The 13,359-nt window shown below is 45.5% G+C and overlaps 1 non-coding gene across 1 annotated transcript; it reads right to left on the bottom strand.

Annotated features, from left to right (window-relative positions):
* Positions 1–387: 387 nt before the first annotated feature.
* Positions 388–494, bottom strand: LOC130504722 (small nucleolar RNA R71). Its single transcript, XR_008941373.1, has one exon. It is a non-coding gene; the product is annotated as a small nucleolar RNA R71 (small nucleolar RNA).
* Positions 495–13,359: the final 12,865 nt, after the last annotated feature.

Raw genomic sequence — 13,359 nt, 5'->3', positions numbered from 1 at the left:
GCGAACCAACAGGAGGAAGTGGTCCAGATCGGCCAGAGAAACTTACTGCGTAATCTGCCTGCTACGCGATCTGCCATAACCCCTCCACCGTGCACTAGGCAAGACTTCGAGATCAAGCCAGCCTTGATAAGTCTAGTGCAAAGGAAGATCTTCAATGGACTTCCTGCTGAGATACCGATGGACCACATCGAGCACTTTGAGAAGATGTGTGGTTTCACTAAAGCGAATGGAGTACCACCCGATTACATCAAGTGTACTCTGTTCCCTTTCTCTCTTGATGGGAAAGCTGCTCGCTGGCTTGATTCACTACCCACCGGATCACTCACCACTTGGGAACAAGTCCGAGAGGCTTTCTTAAGCCACTTCTACACGAAATCGAAGACGGCAGCTCTGAGACAGAAGATCGTGACCTTCAAACAGCTGGTGGACGAGCCGTTCTGCGATGCTTGGGAGCGATTCAATGTCTACCGCAGAGAGTGCCCACATCACGGTTTTGAGGAAGACTATCTGCTGGGAGTGTTCTACGATGGAGTAGGCTGGGAGTACAGGAACGCTTTGAACTCAGCCAGTAAGGGAGACTTCATGACTCAGTCCACTCAAGGTGCATTCGAGTTGATTGAGAACATGGCCTCAAGCTCAGCTGACAATAACCGCGAGACTGATCGCACTCAGAAGGTGAAGAGCATCGACAACAGCAAGATTGATGAGCTCTCTGCCAAGGTCGATCAGCTGATTAAGAGTAACCAGAACCAGGTCTTCATCATGGAAGAATCCCCACAGGATAAAGCTACCGCGGAAGGCACATCAGAGGCAGATCAGTCGGCTGAGGATCAGCATGAAGTGAGTTATGTGAATGGGCAAGGATGGCAGTTCAAGAACTATCACCCGAACCCTAACGTGAGGAACAATCCCCACCTGTTCAATGCCCCTAAACCAGACGATAAAGCTCAAGGGAACCAGGGTCAGAACAGTGGATACCAAAGGCCTTATGGCAATCAGGGAAGAACCTTTGTCCTTAACCCAGCTCAGAATGCCCAGTTCCACAGCCAGAAACAGCCGGTTAATCAGCAAGCTGCACAACCGACTCAGACTGCTCCGCATGATGACATGAAGAGCCTCGCCAATATGATGAGCCAACTGCTCCAAGGACAGCAGATCCAAGGGAAAGCACTGAACCAGGTCACAAACGACATCAACACCAGGATGAATCATATGTTCAATGACCTGAGTGTGAAGTATGACAATGTCTCAAGCCATATGAGACAGATGGATATTCAGATTGCTCAGACTGCTGAGAATGTGAAGAGACAGCAAGGAACTCTCCCTGGAAAAACAGACAAGAACCCCAAGGAGTGCAATGCAGTAGGTTTGAGGAGTGGAAAGCAACTGCCTGATCTAGACCCCAGGAGATTCACATCGGCTGAGAAAGGGAAGCAGAAGGAGTCGGATCAGCCACCTAAAGCTGTACCCACAGATGAGGAAGACGCAGAACAACCTACTGAGACTGTTCCGACTGAAGCAGAGCGACCCGCTGGGGTTGTTCCACCGACTGCAGCACCTTCTCCTGCTCGTCAGTATGTACCGAAAGTGCCCTACCCTGTTCCAGCTAAGGCTACACGCAAGGATAAGGAAGAGATGAAGTGCAGGAAGATGCTGGAAGACCTAACTGTCAAGCTCCCTCTGATGAGTGCGATCCAGATGATACCATCCATGCGTAGCTTTGTCAAGGGATTGATCTCTGGGAAGATATCTGATGACAGCGAGTTCATGATTGTCTCTAAGGAGTGCAGCGCGGTGCTCCAGAACAGAAGGATCAAGAAGTTGGGTGATCCGGGAAAATTTGTTCTCTCGGTTCAGATTGGGAGAACACTCTTCTCATGCTCACTGGTCGATCTAGGGTCGAGCATAAACCTCATGCCATATACTGTGGCTAAGCGCCTTGGATACACGGACTTCAAGCCTACCAGGATGTCACTAGTGTTTGCTGATCGATCTGTGAAGTCTCCAGTTGGAATCCTCGAAGATCTTCAAGTTCTGGTTGGGAACACAATTGTTCCTGCCGATTTCGTTGTTCTGGAAGTCGAGGAAGACTCCAATGATCCCCTGATCCTAGGCAGACCATTCCTCTGCACTGTTGGAGCTATCATTGATGTCCGACAAGGGAAGATTGATCTCCACCTTGGAGATATTGTGATGAAGTTTGAGATGGATCAGATGCTCAAGAAGCCGATGCTGGATGGACAAACTTTCACTGTCCAAGAAGATGGTGATCCGCTAGAGCCGCATGAAGGAATGATCGAGGAGATTCTCACCGAGGATCCACTTGAACTCGCCTTAGTCAGAGCTGAAGCCGAGCAGAGCTTAGAGAGTGTTGATGCTGATGCCTATGCCAAATTCCTGGATTCAGCCAGGAGTATGGAGAGGATGGTGGCGAATCTAAGTCTGGGGGAGAACAGTGAGTCCAGCACAGCGACTGGAACAACCGCGCCTCAGAACCCGACTGTTCCGGCAGCTCAGACCGATGACTCATGGAGCGAGCTGAAAGCTCCAAAGGTAGAGCTCAAATCCCTTCCCAAGGGACTCAGGTATGCATTTCTTGGACCCAACTCCACATATCCTGTCATTGTGAATGCTGACCTGAACAATGCAGAGACTGCTCTGCTTTTGTGTGAGCTGAGAAAATATCGTAAGGCTTTGGGTTATTCTCTAGCTGACATACCTGGCATTTCACCTGATCTGTGCATGCATAGAATACACCTGGAAGATGAATCGATGACTTCTGTAGAACATCAGAGGAGGTTAAACCCGAATCTAAAAGATGTTGTAAAGAAAGAGATAATGAAACTTCTAGAAGCAGGTGTGATCTATGCGATCTCTGATAGTAAGTGGGTTAGTCCTGTGCATGTAGTACCTAAGAAAGGTGGGATCACTGTGATAACCAATGAAAAGAATGAATTGATCCCCACTAGAACAGTTACTGGTCATCGCATGTGCATTGATTTTCGTAAGTTGAATGCTGCGACTCGTAAGGATCACTTCCCACTTCCTTTTATTGATCAAATGCTTGAGAGATTGGCTAACCACCCTTACTATTGCTTTTTAGATGGTTATTCAGGTTTCTTTCAGATTCCCATCCACCCAGATGATCAGGAGAAGACGACGTTCACATGCCCTTATGGAACATATGCATACAGGAGGATGCCCTTCGGCTTGTGCAATGCTCCAGCGACCTTCCAGCGATGCATGATGTCGATTTTTACTGATCTGATCGAAGACATAATGGAGGTTTTCATGGACGATTTCAGCGTCTATGGAAGCTCCTTTCATGTCTGTTTGTCAAATTTGTGCAGGGTACTGAAGCGATGCGAGGAGAAGCATCTGGTGCTGAACTGGGAGAAATGCCACTTCATGGTCAGAGATGGGATTGTTCTGGGACACAAGATATCCGAGAAAGGCATTGAGGTGGACAAGGCAAAGATCGAGGTCATGATGAGTCTGCAACCACCAACTTCAGTGAAGGGAATCAGGAGTTTCTTGGGACACGCTGGTTTCTATAGGAGGTTCATCCAAGACTTCTCTAAGATCGCGAGACCACTCACTCGGTTGCTCTGCAAGGAAGCTCAGTTTGCCTTTGACAGTGACTGCTTAGCCGCATTCCACACGATCAAGGGAGCTCTAGTCAGTGCACCAGTTGTCCAACCTCCAGACTGGGATCTCCCTTTTGAGATCATGACAGATGCAAGTGATTTTGCAGTGGGAGCAGTCCTTGGACAGCGTAAAGACAAGAAGCTTCACGTGATCTACTATGCAAGCAGAACTTTAGATGAAGCTCAATGCCGATACGCAACCACAGAGAAGGAGCTCCTTGCCATCGTGTTCGCTTTTGAGAAGTTCAGATCCTATCTGGTTGGATCAAAGGTGATTGTGCACACAGACCACGCGGCTCTCAAGTACCTACTCACGAAGAAGGATGCTAAACCGCGGCTCTTAAGATGGATTCTCTTGCTCCAAGAGTTTGATCTGGAGATAAGAGACAAGAAGGGGGTTGATAATGGAGTAGCAGATCATCTCTCCAGGATGAAAGTGTCAGATGAGACAGTTCTTGATGTGGAACAACCGATGGAGTACGTCAATGCGATTGGTCTGCGCAACATGGAGCAGTCGTCACCTGCCATCAAGGACTGTTCCCGCGTAGAAGGAGCATTCGTTGCAGTGATCCAGAAGGAGTACCCGAACCTTCCATGGTTTGCTGAGATTGCCAACTTCTTGGCAGCTGAGAAAGAGCCTTTGAGGTTCACTGGGAATGAGAAGAGGAAATTTCTAAGGGAGGCAAGGCACTACTTCTGGGATGAGCCGTATCTCTATCGGCAAGGCAAGGATGGGATCTTCAGGAGATGTGTTCCAGAGGCTGATATTCCAGGGATCCTTCACCACTGCCATGGTTCCTCTTATGCTGGTCACTTTGCCACCTTCAAGACTGTTTCCAAGATCCTCCAAGCCGGTTTCTGGTGGCCCACTATGTTCAGAGATGCTCACGCCTTCATATCTCGATGCAATTCATGCCAAAGGATGGGGAGTATAAGCAAGAGAAACGAGATGCCTCAGAACTACATCTTGGAAGTTGAAGTGTTCGATTGCTGGGGGATCGATTTCATGGGACCTTTCCCAGTCTCTCACAAGAATGAGTACATCCTAGTTGCTGTGGACTATGTCTCCAAGTGGGTAGAAGCGATTGCTAGTCCAACCAATGATGCGCGAGTTGTAACCAAGATGTTCACCTCCATCATCTTCCAAGATTTGGAGTGCCTAGAGTGGTTATAAGCGATGGTGGAACTCACTTTATCAACAAGTTGTTCCAAGGATTGCTGAGCAAGAATGGTGTGAAACACAAGGTTGCAACCGCCTATCATCCTCAAACAAGTGGTCAAGTGGAAGTTTCCAACAGAGAGATCAAGAACATCCTGCAGAAGACTGTCAACACCACCCGCAAGGATTGGTCCCTTAAGCTTGACGATGCTCTCTGGGCGTACAGAACAGCCTACAAGACCCCTTTAGGGACCACTCCCTATCATCTGGTCTATGGCAAGGCGTGCCACCTACCTGTTGAGCTAGAGTACAAGGCGGCTTGGGCTGTCAAACTACTCAACTTCGACATCAAACCTGCCAAGGAGAGGCGAACCATTCAGATCCACGAGTTGGAGGAGATCAGGCATCTGGCCTATGAGAGTTCTAAGATCTACAAGGAAAAGACCAAGGCGTTCCACGACAAGCGGATCATCAGCAGAAGCTTTGCTCCGAACGATCAGGTCTTACTCTTCAATTCACGGGTTAAGCTGTTCCCTGGAAAGCTTAAATCTAGATGGTCTGGACCTTTCACCATTAAGGAGGTTCGCCCTTATGGAGCTGTTGTGTTGCTGGACACAAGAGGAGGAGAATTTGTTGTCAATGGTCAGCGTCTCAAGCCATATCTTGCTGACACAACAATCGCTGAAGGTGTAGAGATACCCTTAAGCGATCCCCCTCAAGCCTAATCGGCTCATTGAAGTCAAGCTAGTGACAGAAAACAAGCGCTTGGTGGGAGGCAACCCACTGGTGAGTGTAAATATTGTTTTCTTTTTGTCTTTATCTTTCTAGGAACTAACTTGCAGGTTGAAAAATCAAGAAAATTCGAGATCACTCCAGGAGAGCACTCCAGCGGTTGTTCCGCCGATTGTTCCCAGGTAAGTTCTCGAACAAAAAAAAAAATAAAAAAAAAAAAAAAGGGAAGGGGAAGCGGTTTTGATTGGTTTTTAAAACCCAAACATTCCACTTCCCCACTTCATCTCTCTCGCCGCACCCCCCCCTTAGAACCCTAAAATCGCAAACTCATCTCTCTCTTTCTCATCGATTTTGGTTCTAACCTCTTGGGATTCTCTTGAGATTGGGTTGTTTTGCAGGAATCACCTCTCCAATCAAGGTAATCGGACAAGAACTCTCCCCCTCTTTGCGCATGCAAATCGCGAATTGGGAGTGATTTCTTGGATCCTCTTTTTCCTTTATGCTTGCGATTTCATCCTAGATTGTAGCTCTTGATAGTATACTTGCTACTAGGATTGAATTCATGATTGATTTTCAATGGAAGAGGAACCGATTGTTGCTTGTGATTCTTGGCCTTTGCGATTTCTACTGTTGAGATTGAGGCTTGTGTAGGTTGTCTAGTAATCGATGGACTTGGTAGAACAAGAAGATTGGATTGTTCCATCGTTTCTAGAACAACCAACGAACTGTGCTGATATTGGATTTTGTTTTTGTCTTGCAGATGCCTCCAAAGATGCGGAACGCAAGAGCCACCAAGAGCACAGCTTCTCCAGCCGCGAGTGCTCCACCTGGGTACCCGTGGCCGAACAAGACTGAGGGAGCGCCCATCGACCTTAATGATCCGATGCTCCTTGACTTCAACGTCGAGGGATGGGACAAGGAGTCGGCAGCGATATACAACAGGCTCCTCCTAGCAGAGATCTTGCCCACGCGATTCGTGCACCAGCCAACACTAGGCGATCTAGGCCTTGACACTGAGGTGTTCGACACGATGCAGGCTATGGGAATCATGCCTCTCTGCTACCAGGCCCAGGTTCTCTACCCAGACTTGGTCAGGCAAGTGCTCGCGACGTGCAAGATCACTTACCAGAACCCCAATGCGCCTACGTACGAGAACTGCTTCTTCTCCTTCATGGCTGATGGCAAGTTCTGCACCATCTCTCTCAACGATCTGAACTCGCTATTCGAGATTGCAGACACGCCAAAGGGGGTTTCAGTGGAAAAGAAGTTCAAACCGGCAGACACCTTTTGGGATCTCATCGCAGCCGGCAAGTTCACCTCTCGCAAGGCCTATCAGTCGCAGATCCGGAACCCTGCTATCCGGATCATCGCCAAGATTGTGTCCAATGTCTTGTTCGCGAAGGAGTACACCTCCAAGATCACGAATGGAGAGCTCCAGGTTCTCTACACGGGACTTGAGGACGAGATGCGCAGAGAGAACATCACCCCGATCCAGGAAGTCAAGACCAACCCAGGGTATCATCTCATCTCCATGTTCGCTGACCGCAGAGACACACTGGTTCGGACTGATGATAAGAAGGATCGTTGCGGCAGTCTGCTCACACCCTTGTTCCAGCACTTCAACATCAACCTCAGCTCTTACACGGTCGTCTCTGCGATTGAGTACATCGATACTCCTTACCTGATCGCATGCCACATCCTGCGCGACGAGACCACCTACAAGTTCCAGGATAAAGAAGGGAACCCTCTGTACTGCAAGCTCCCTATGCCTGGGTTCACAGACTTCTTATCCTTGGAGAACATTGTGTTCTCACTCGCTGAAGAGCACCTCTGCGATGATCCGAAGGCACCGGTTCAGCACGATGATGAAGACATGGATGATGTGGAGCATGTGACTCCACCGGCTGATGGTGAGTATGACTTGGAGGACTTCACCGATGTGACTGATGATCACGCCTACAGACGCTGGATGGTTGATTCCCAGAAGAAGAACAACAGCCTCATGAAGAGGATACTCAGGGCGATCACAGGCGGCTGCATTGGAGCGCAGGAGGAGCGTACGCCGCAGAGAACAAGGCGCCCAGGCAAGGAACACGCGGGAACATCGACTGGAGCAGAGAGACTGCCGAGGAACAGGAGGACAGCTGGTCACTCCGGTAGCGGCGATTCAGACTGAGTCCGAAAGGACTATTTCTATCCCTTGTCTTATCCATCTGAACTATTTATTTTTCATGTTATTTGCTTCTGTTTGGTTTGTTTCAGCTTCCTCTGATTTATTTTCACAACCAGGGATGGTGTGAACTAAGTCTGGGGGAGCGATTGTACTATATTCGCTTGTGTGCTTTTTGAGTCAGTCCTTGTGTCATTTTTATGTTTTTATCGAGTCAGTTTTTAGGATCGAGTCAGTCAAAACTATTGTGGGAATCAGGACCTTATTTTGTGATGCTCTTTAACCACCTCGTGCTTTAACCTTCTTATTCAGTGACCTTAGCAGTGATGAAAGACCCACACATGGACCTGGAACACCCTGACTTATCTCATTTGACACTCCAGAAGTTCTATACCGATCAGGTTACACTGGGCAGACTTAACTCCACTTTATCTGAACCTAATCTGGACTTTAATTCTTCTTGTCATGGGCACTAGATCAGGGTAGAATGAGAACTACACTCAGGACTTCTTATCCGATTTTTATCCCTCTTGCTGTTCCTGAGTGGCTAGCTCATCTTTAGCTAGTTCCCACCTTGAACCCTGACCTTTAATTCCACCCTCATGCATTTGCTTTTCTAGTACTTTATGTGCAGATATGTGCAAAAAGGTCGGAGAGGAAAGGATCGACGCAGTTCTTACTCATCAATGCTCACACAGTGGAAGCAGGCAGAACAACCGGAGTGCTTGTTCCGACACGAAAGGGAACAACCGAGGTGCCTGTTCCGATACCATGGAGAACAACGAAGAAGTAAGTGGCTAGAACAGACCAGAATGAATCACCAGTGGCATCATGTACATCACTTGTTACCTCCTTGCTCGTCACCCCAGCATTTTGTAATTCAGTATATAAAAAAAAAAAAAAAAAAAAAAAAATGTTTTTGCTTTGATTTACTGGTGACGAGAAGGGGAAGAATCTATGATGCATGCCACTGGGGAAGTTGAGAAAGTAATGGTGGTTTCAGTGAAGTGTTCTGAAGGGGAAGTTGAATCGCGCAGAGCAGTCTTATGATCGATCTATCGGAGAGCAGTCCGATTAGCAGAGATGAGTAAGGACTGTGGACCTCAATGGAGCCGTCCTCTCACGACCATTTTGTGCGATATCCTGCACCCGCTCTTGGTAAACCCTAAACACTCTTGAACTCCACCATAAAAGTTAGCCTGTTCTATACCTAGCCCGTTCTCTCTGAGTAGAGCCTGTGACAAGAAGCTCACGCTGATCTTAATTGAACATAAGGAGTTTTGTCTCGAAAGTGTTGCCTTTTCAGGTTGAGATGTAGAGTAAGGAGCCGATCTTCGAACAGCGATCAGGGGGTTCTCAGTAAGTGTGTGTGGTCCTAATCTACAGCTTGTATGGTTCAGAGATTTGTGGTAAGAGTATGGTTGCTGAGAATAAGCGAGTTCCCACGCTTTCAAACCTTTCTCCCTGTTCTTGGTACTTGCCTTGTTCGAGGACAAACAAGGATCTAAGTCTGGGGGAATTGATATATGGTGTTTTTCACATCATTGTATATATGTTTTCATTTGTTTCAAGTCACTAATTCGTGTCAGTCTAGTCCTTTTTGACCTTTTACAGGTCTGGAGTTAGCAGAAGAAAGAAGAGAAGGTGCCTGATGAAAAGAAGTCCTTTTGGAGCATTCCTGCGGAGAACACTCAAGAGAACAGTCCCGAGACTGTTCTCTCTCAAGCGGAACAAGCAGACGGAGTGATCCGGAGATTGTTCCAGACGAATATGGAAATTTCCTATTGGCCCTGTTGCCCTAATCTTTTCTTCTGATTGGCGCCTCCATATAAAACGACCATTTTTTCTATATTTGCGCCCGCTCTTGTAAACAAGAAACACTCTTGAACTCAACCTAAAATTTATCCTGTTCTATCTAACCCTCTCTCTGAGTAGAGCATGTGACAGAATTCACGCTTATTTTAATTGAACATAAGGAGTTTTGTCTCGAAAGTGTTGCCTTTTCAGGTTAAATATAGAGTAAGGAGCAGATCTTCGAACAGCGATCAGGGGTTCTCAGTAAGATGTGTGTGGTCCTATTCTACAGCTTGTATGGTTCAGAGATTTGTGGTAAGAGTATGGTTGCTGAGAATAAGCGAGTTCCCACGTTTTTAAACCTTTCTCCCTGTTCTTGGTACTTGCCTTGTTCGAGGACAAACAAGGATCTAAGTCTGGGGGAATTGATATATGGTGTTTTTCACATCATTGTATATATGTTTTCTTTTGTTTGAAGTCACTAATTCGTGTCAGTCTAGTCCTTTTTGACCTTTTACAGGTCTGGAGTTAGCAGAAGAAAGAAGAGAAGGTGCCTGATGAAAAGAAGTCCTTTTGGAGCATTCCTGCGGAGAACACTCAAGAGAACAATCCCGAGACTGTTCTCTCTCAAGCGGAACAAGCAGACGAAGTGATCCGGCGATTGTTCCAGACGAATATGGAAACTCCTATTTCGGGATTTTAAGCCCTGTTGCCCTAATCTCTTTTCTTCTGATCGGCGCCTCCATATAAAATGCCATCTATCTATTTTCTATTTTTCTTACGCTAGTTTTTACAAGAGAACACTGAGTATTGCGATCTGCAACTTGTAAGGGAGAAGAATCCATCCTCTCATAGAGAAGATCATCTGAACCCTTTTGTTTCTACTCTGTTCTTATGCAATTTTATTCAGGATTTATGTCTTTGTTTATGTGCATCATGATCGAGTAGTGACCTTGCTCGCCTAGGGTTTTTAGGGTGTTGAGACATGAGCTAAACATAGATAAGCGATCCATAACTGTTCTTCATTCATACTGTTCTTACTGCTTTCATTAAACTGATCACTTGATGTTAGATCACCAGTTCATCACCTAGTTAACCGCTTAGGATGATAACTTGACATGTATTGAATGAGCTTAGTATCCCTAATCAGCGAAAGTAGATATTAGGGTGGTAAGTGAACTGATCGGACCTGTTCTCTAAAGCTTGCAATCGATTCTCATCCCAACGACAGTTAGGTGGTGAGATCGATCTGCAAAGCGATCACTACCACGACAGTGGAGTGTTCCAGCTGAGTGATCCGAGTTCTAGAAAGCACTTCATCGCGCTTGAATAATTGTTTGGCTCCAATTCATCACCCAATGAAATACCCTAGGCTAGCTCTTGTTTAATTGAATCAATCTCGTGTTTGTTTGCTTGTTTGCTATCGCCTATTTCAACCAAATCATATCTTCTTCTTAGCTTGATTCTGAAACTTATAGAACTAGAGTGTAGACCGGTCCTCTGGATTTGAATCTCAAGTACTACAATTGCAACTGTTAACTTGGCAGTAGCAAGGATTCATTTTTAGTGTATCAAGTGGATTAGGGCACAAGAAAAAATCTGAACTTTTTAAAGCTAATTTGTTTCATTGATTTTCTATTTAAATATATCCATCTAGTTAATGCAAATAGTTTGGTTTTGATTAGGGCCTCGATTAGTCTTGGACCGGCGCTGGTTACACAAAACATCAAAAGATCTACCAGCTTTTCTGCAAACCCCAATCATAGCATCAATGTTCGGCTAAAACTCCATTCCACCATATCATACGCTTTGCTCATGTTCGTCTTGATGGCCATAAAGTCTTCTCTAGCTATGGTGTTTGTTCGGAGAGCATGGAAGTTTTCGTGTGCCAGTAAAATATTATCTGTGATCAAACGTTGTGCCACAAAGGCATATTGTGTCTCTGAGATCAGGTCAGGGAGAACTATCTTTAGTCTTTTAGATAGAAGTTTCGAGATGATTTTATAACTGACATTACAGAGGCCAATAGGTCTGAACTCATTCATCTCTCTTGGTCTCTCCTTCTTCGGAATCAAACAAATGTTGGTCTGATTCAGTCCCGGATCAAAATTTCCATCAATAAAGAAGTCTTGCACTAGTCGTATGATATCTTTTTGCATGACATTCCAAAATCTTTGAAAAGTCTGCTTGTCATCTGCTTGTCATACCATCCGGTCCTGAAGCTTTATCTGGATTAATTTCAAATAAAACTTTCTTAATTTCCTGCTCCGTCGGTTCATCTGTAAGGAAGTCATTTGTGGTCCCTGAAACTTTGTTTTTTTATGAAACGGAGAGAGGCATCCATATCTGTGGGCAGAGATGTAGAGAAGAACTCCTGCAAATAGTCAACAACCACCTTTTCTATCCTTCGTTGGCTCTCTATTATCATGCCCTCTTTGTCCTTGATACAAGTGATCTGATTCCGTGCTCGTCTATGTTTTGTGATCGCATAGTGGAATTTCGTGTTTCTGTCACCTGCTCGATGCCATTGCGTTATACTTTTCTGTTGCCAGAAATCATCTTCTTCCCTGAAAGCGGTGATAAGTTGATGTCTCAGGTCTTCTAATTCTTCAAGAGAATTATGCTCATTCTCTTGAGCTAGATCAATCTTATTTTTTTAGCTCCTCTATAAGTCTCGATGAATTTTTCGGGTTGTTCTTTCGCCAAGAAATTATGTTTCGTCGGCAAGAGGTCACTTTATGGTGAAAGTCCATATCATGGGCTTCACTGAAAGGGCTCCAACCTGAAACAATTGCCTCCTTAAAACCGGGTTTCCCCAAAAATCTTTTATCAAATCTATAACTCTTCTTCGATCTTCTGTATACAGACTGTATACGTGCTAATACTGGTCAGTGATCTGATCCCCAAAGCTGAAGAAACTCCACATTTGTGGCCGGGAAGCGCTCGTGCCACTCTTGATTTTCCACTGCTATGTATAATTTGCATTTGACCTTTCCAGATCATCTTTTTCCAACCCACTGAGAAAAAGTTTCCCTTATATGGAAATGCAAGCATCCTACAATTATTCAGCATGGTGTGGAAGGGAGGAAAGTATTTTCCGGTCTCCTCCTCCTCTTTTTTATGGTTTCCTGTAATCTCGTTGAAGTCACCAATCATAAACCAAGCTTTTCTTCGGTTTAAACTCATTTGTGTTAGTCTTTCCCAAACCAAATCACGATTTCTTATAACCGGATCACCATAAACAAAAGTCATATAAATAACATGTCCTTCAAAAGAAGATTCAAATATCAATTATATGCTTACCCGCATATAAAATAAAAACAATCGGATCATCCATGTAAAAAAAGAGTTAAACCACTGTTACGACCACGAGGATCGACTGTGTAGATAACCAAAAGAAACTTGCACATCTTGTAAAAATGATTTTTTGTCTCCGATAAAATTAAAAACGTAGGTAAAAAACATTGATGAAGTTCTTGAAGATGTTTCTTGTCAATGGAGCACCCGATCCTTGACAATTCCAAGCAATAGTGTTCATCACGGGACTTTTGGGGCCTTCCGCTTGCCACTTTAGAATTGGTACACTTTGGTATTGCTGCTGTTCGGGTTTTTTCTGGTTAGTTGAGGAAGATGGGCCTGGCTGTTTTGAACTTGATCCAATCTGCCCAAGTCCTGAAGAAGAGGGTTTTGGAGAGCCAAGCCCAGCTTTGAGATTTCTTTGTCTAAGCGAAACGCTAAAAGTTGATGGACTACGCGACCCTCACTTTCTTTGCTGATGCCGACGAACGTAAAACGCGATCCGATGGAGATCTGATCACTTGTTTTGGAGTTTCGACCTTTGTGTCGCCAGTGAGATC

Source organism: Raphanus sativus, unplaced genomic scaffold (genome assembly GCF_000801105.2).
Source record: "Raphanus sativus cultivar WK10039 unplaced genomic scaffold, ASM80110v3 Scaffold1759, whole genome shotgun sequence".
Lineage (NCBI taxonomy): Eukaryota > Viridiplantae > Streptophyta > Magnoliopsida > Brassicales > Brassicaceae > Raphanus > Raphanus sativus.
The sequence above is the reverse complement of the archived record's forward strand: the minus strand, read 5'-3'. Positions and strand labels throughout refer to the sequence as shown.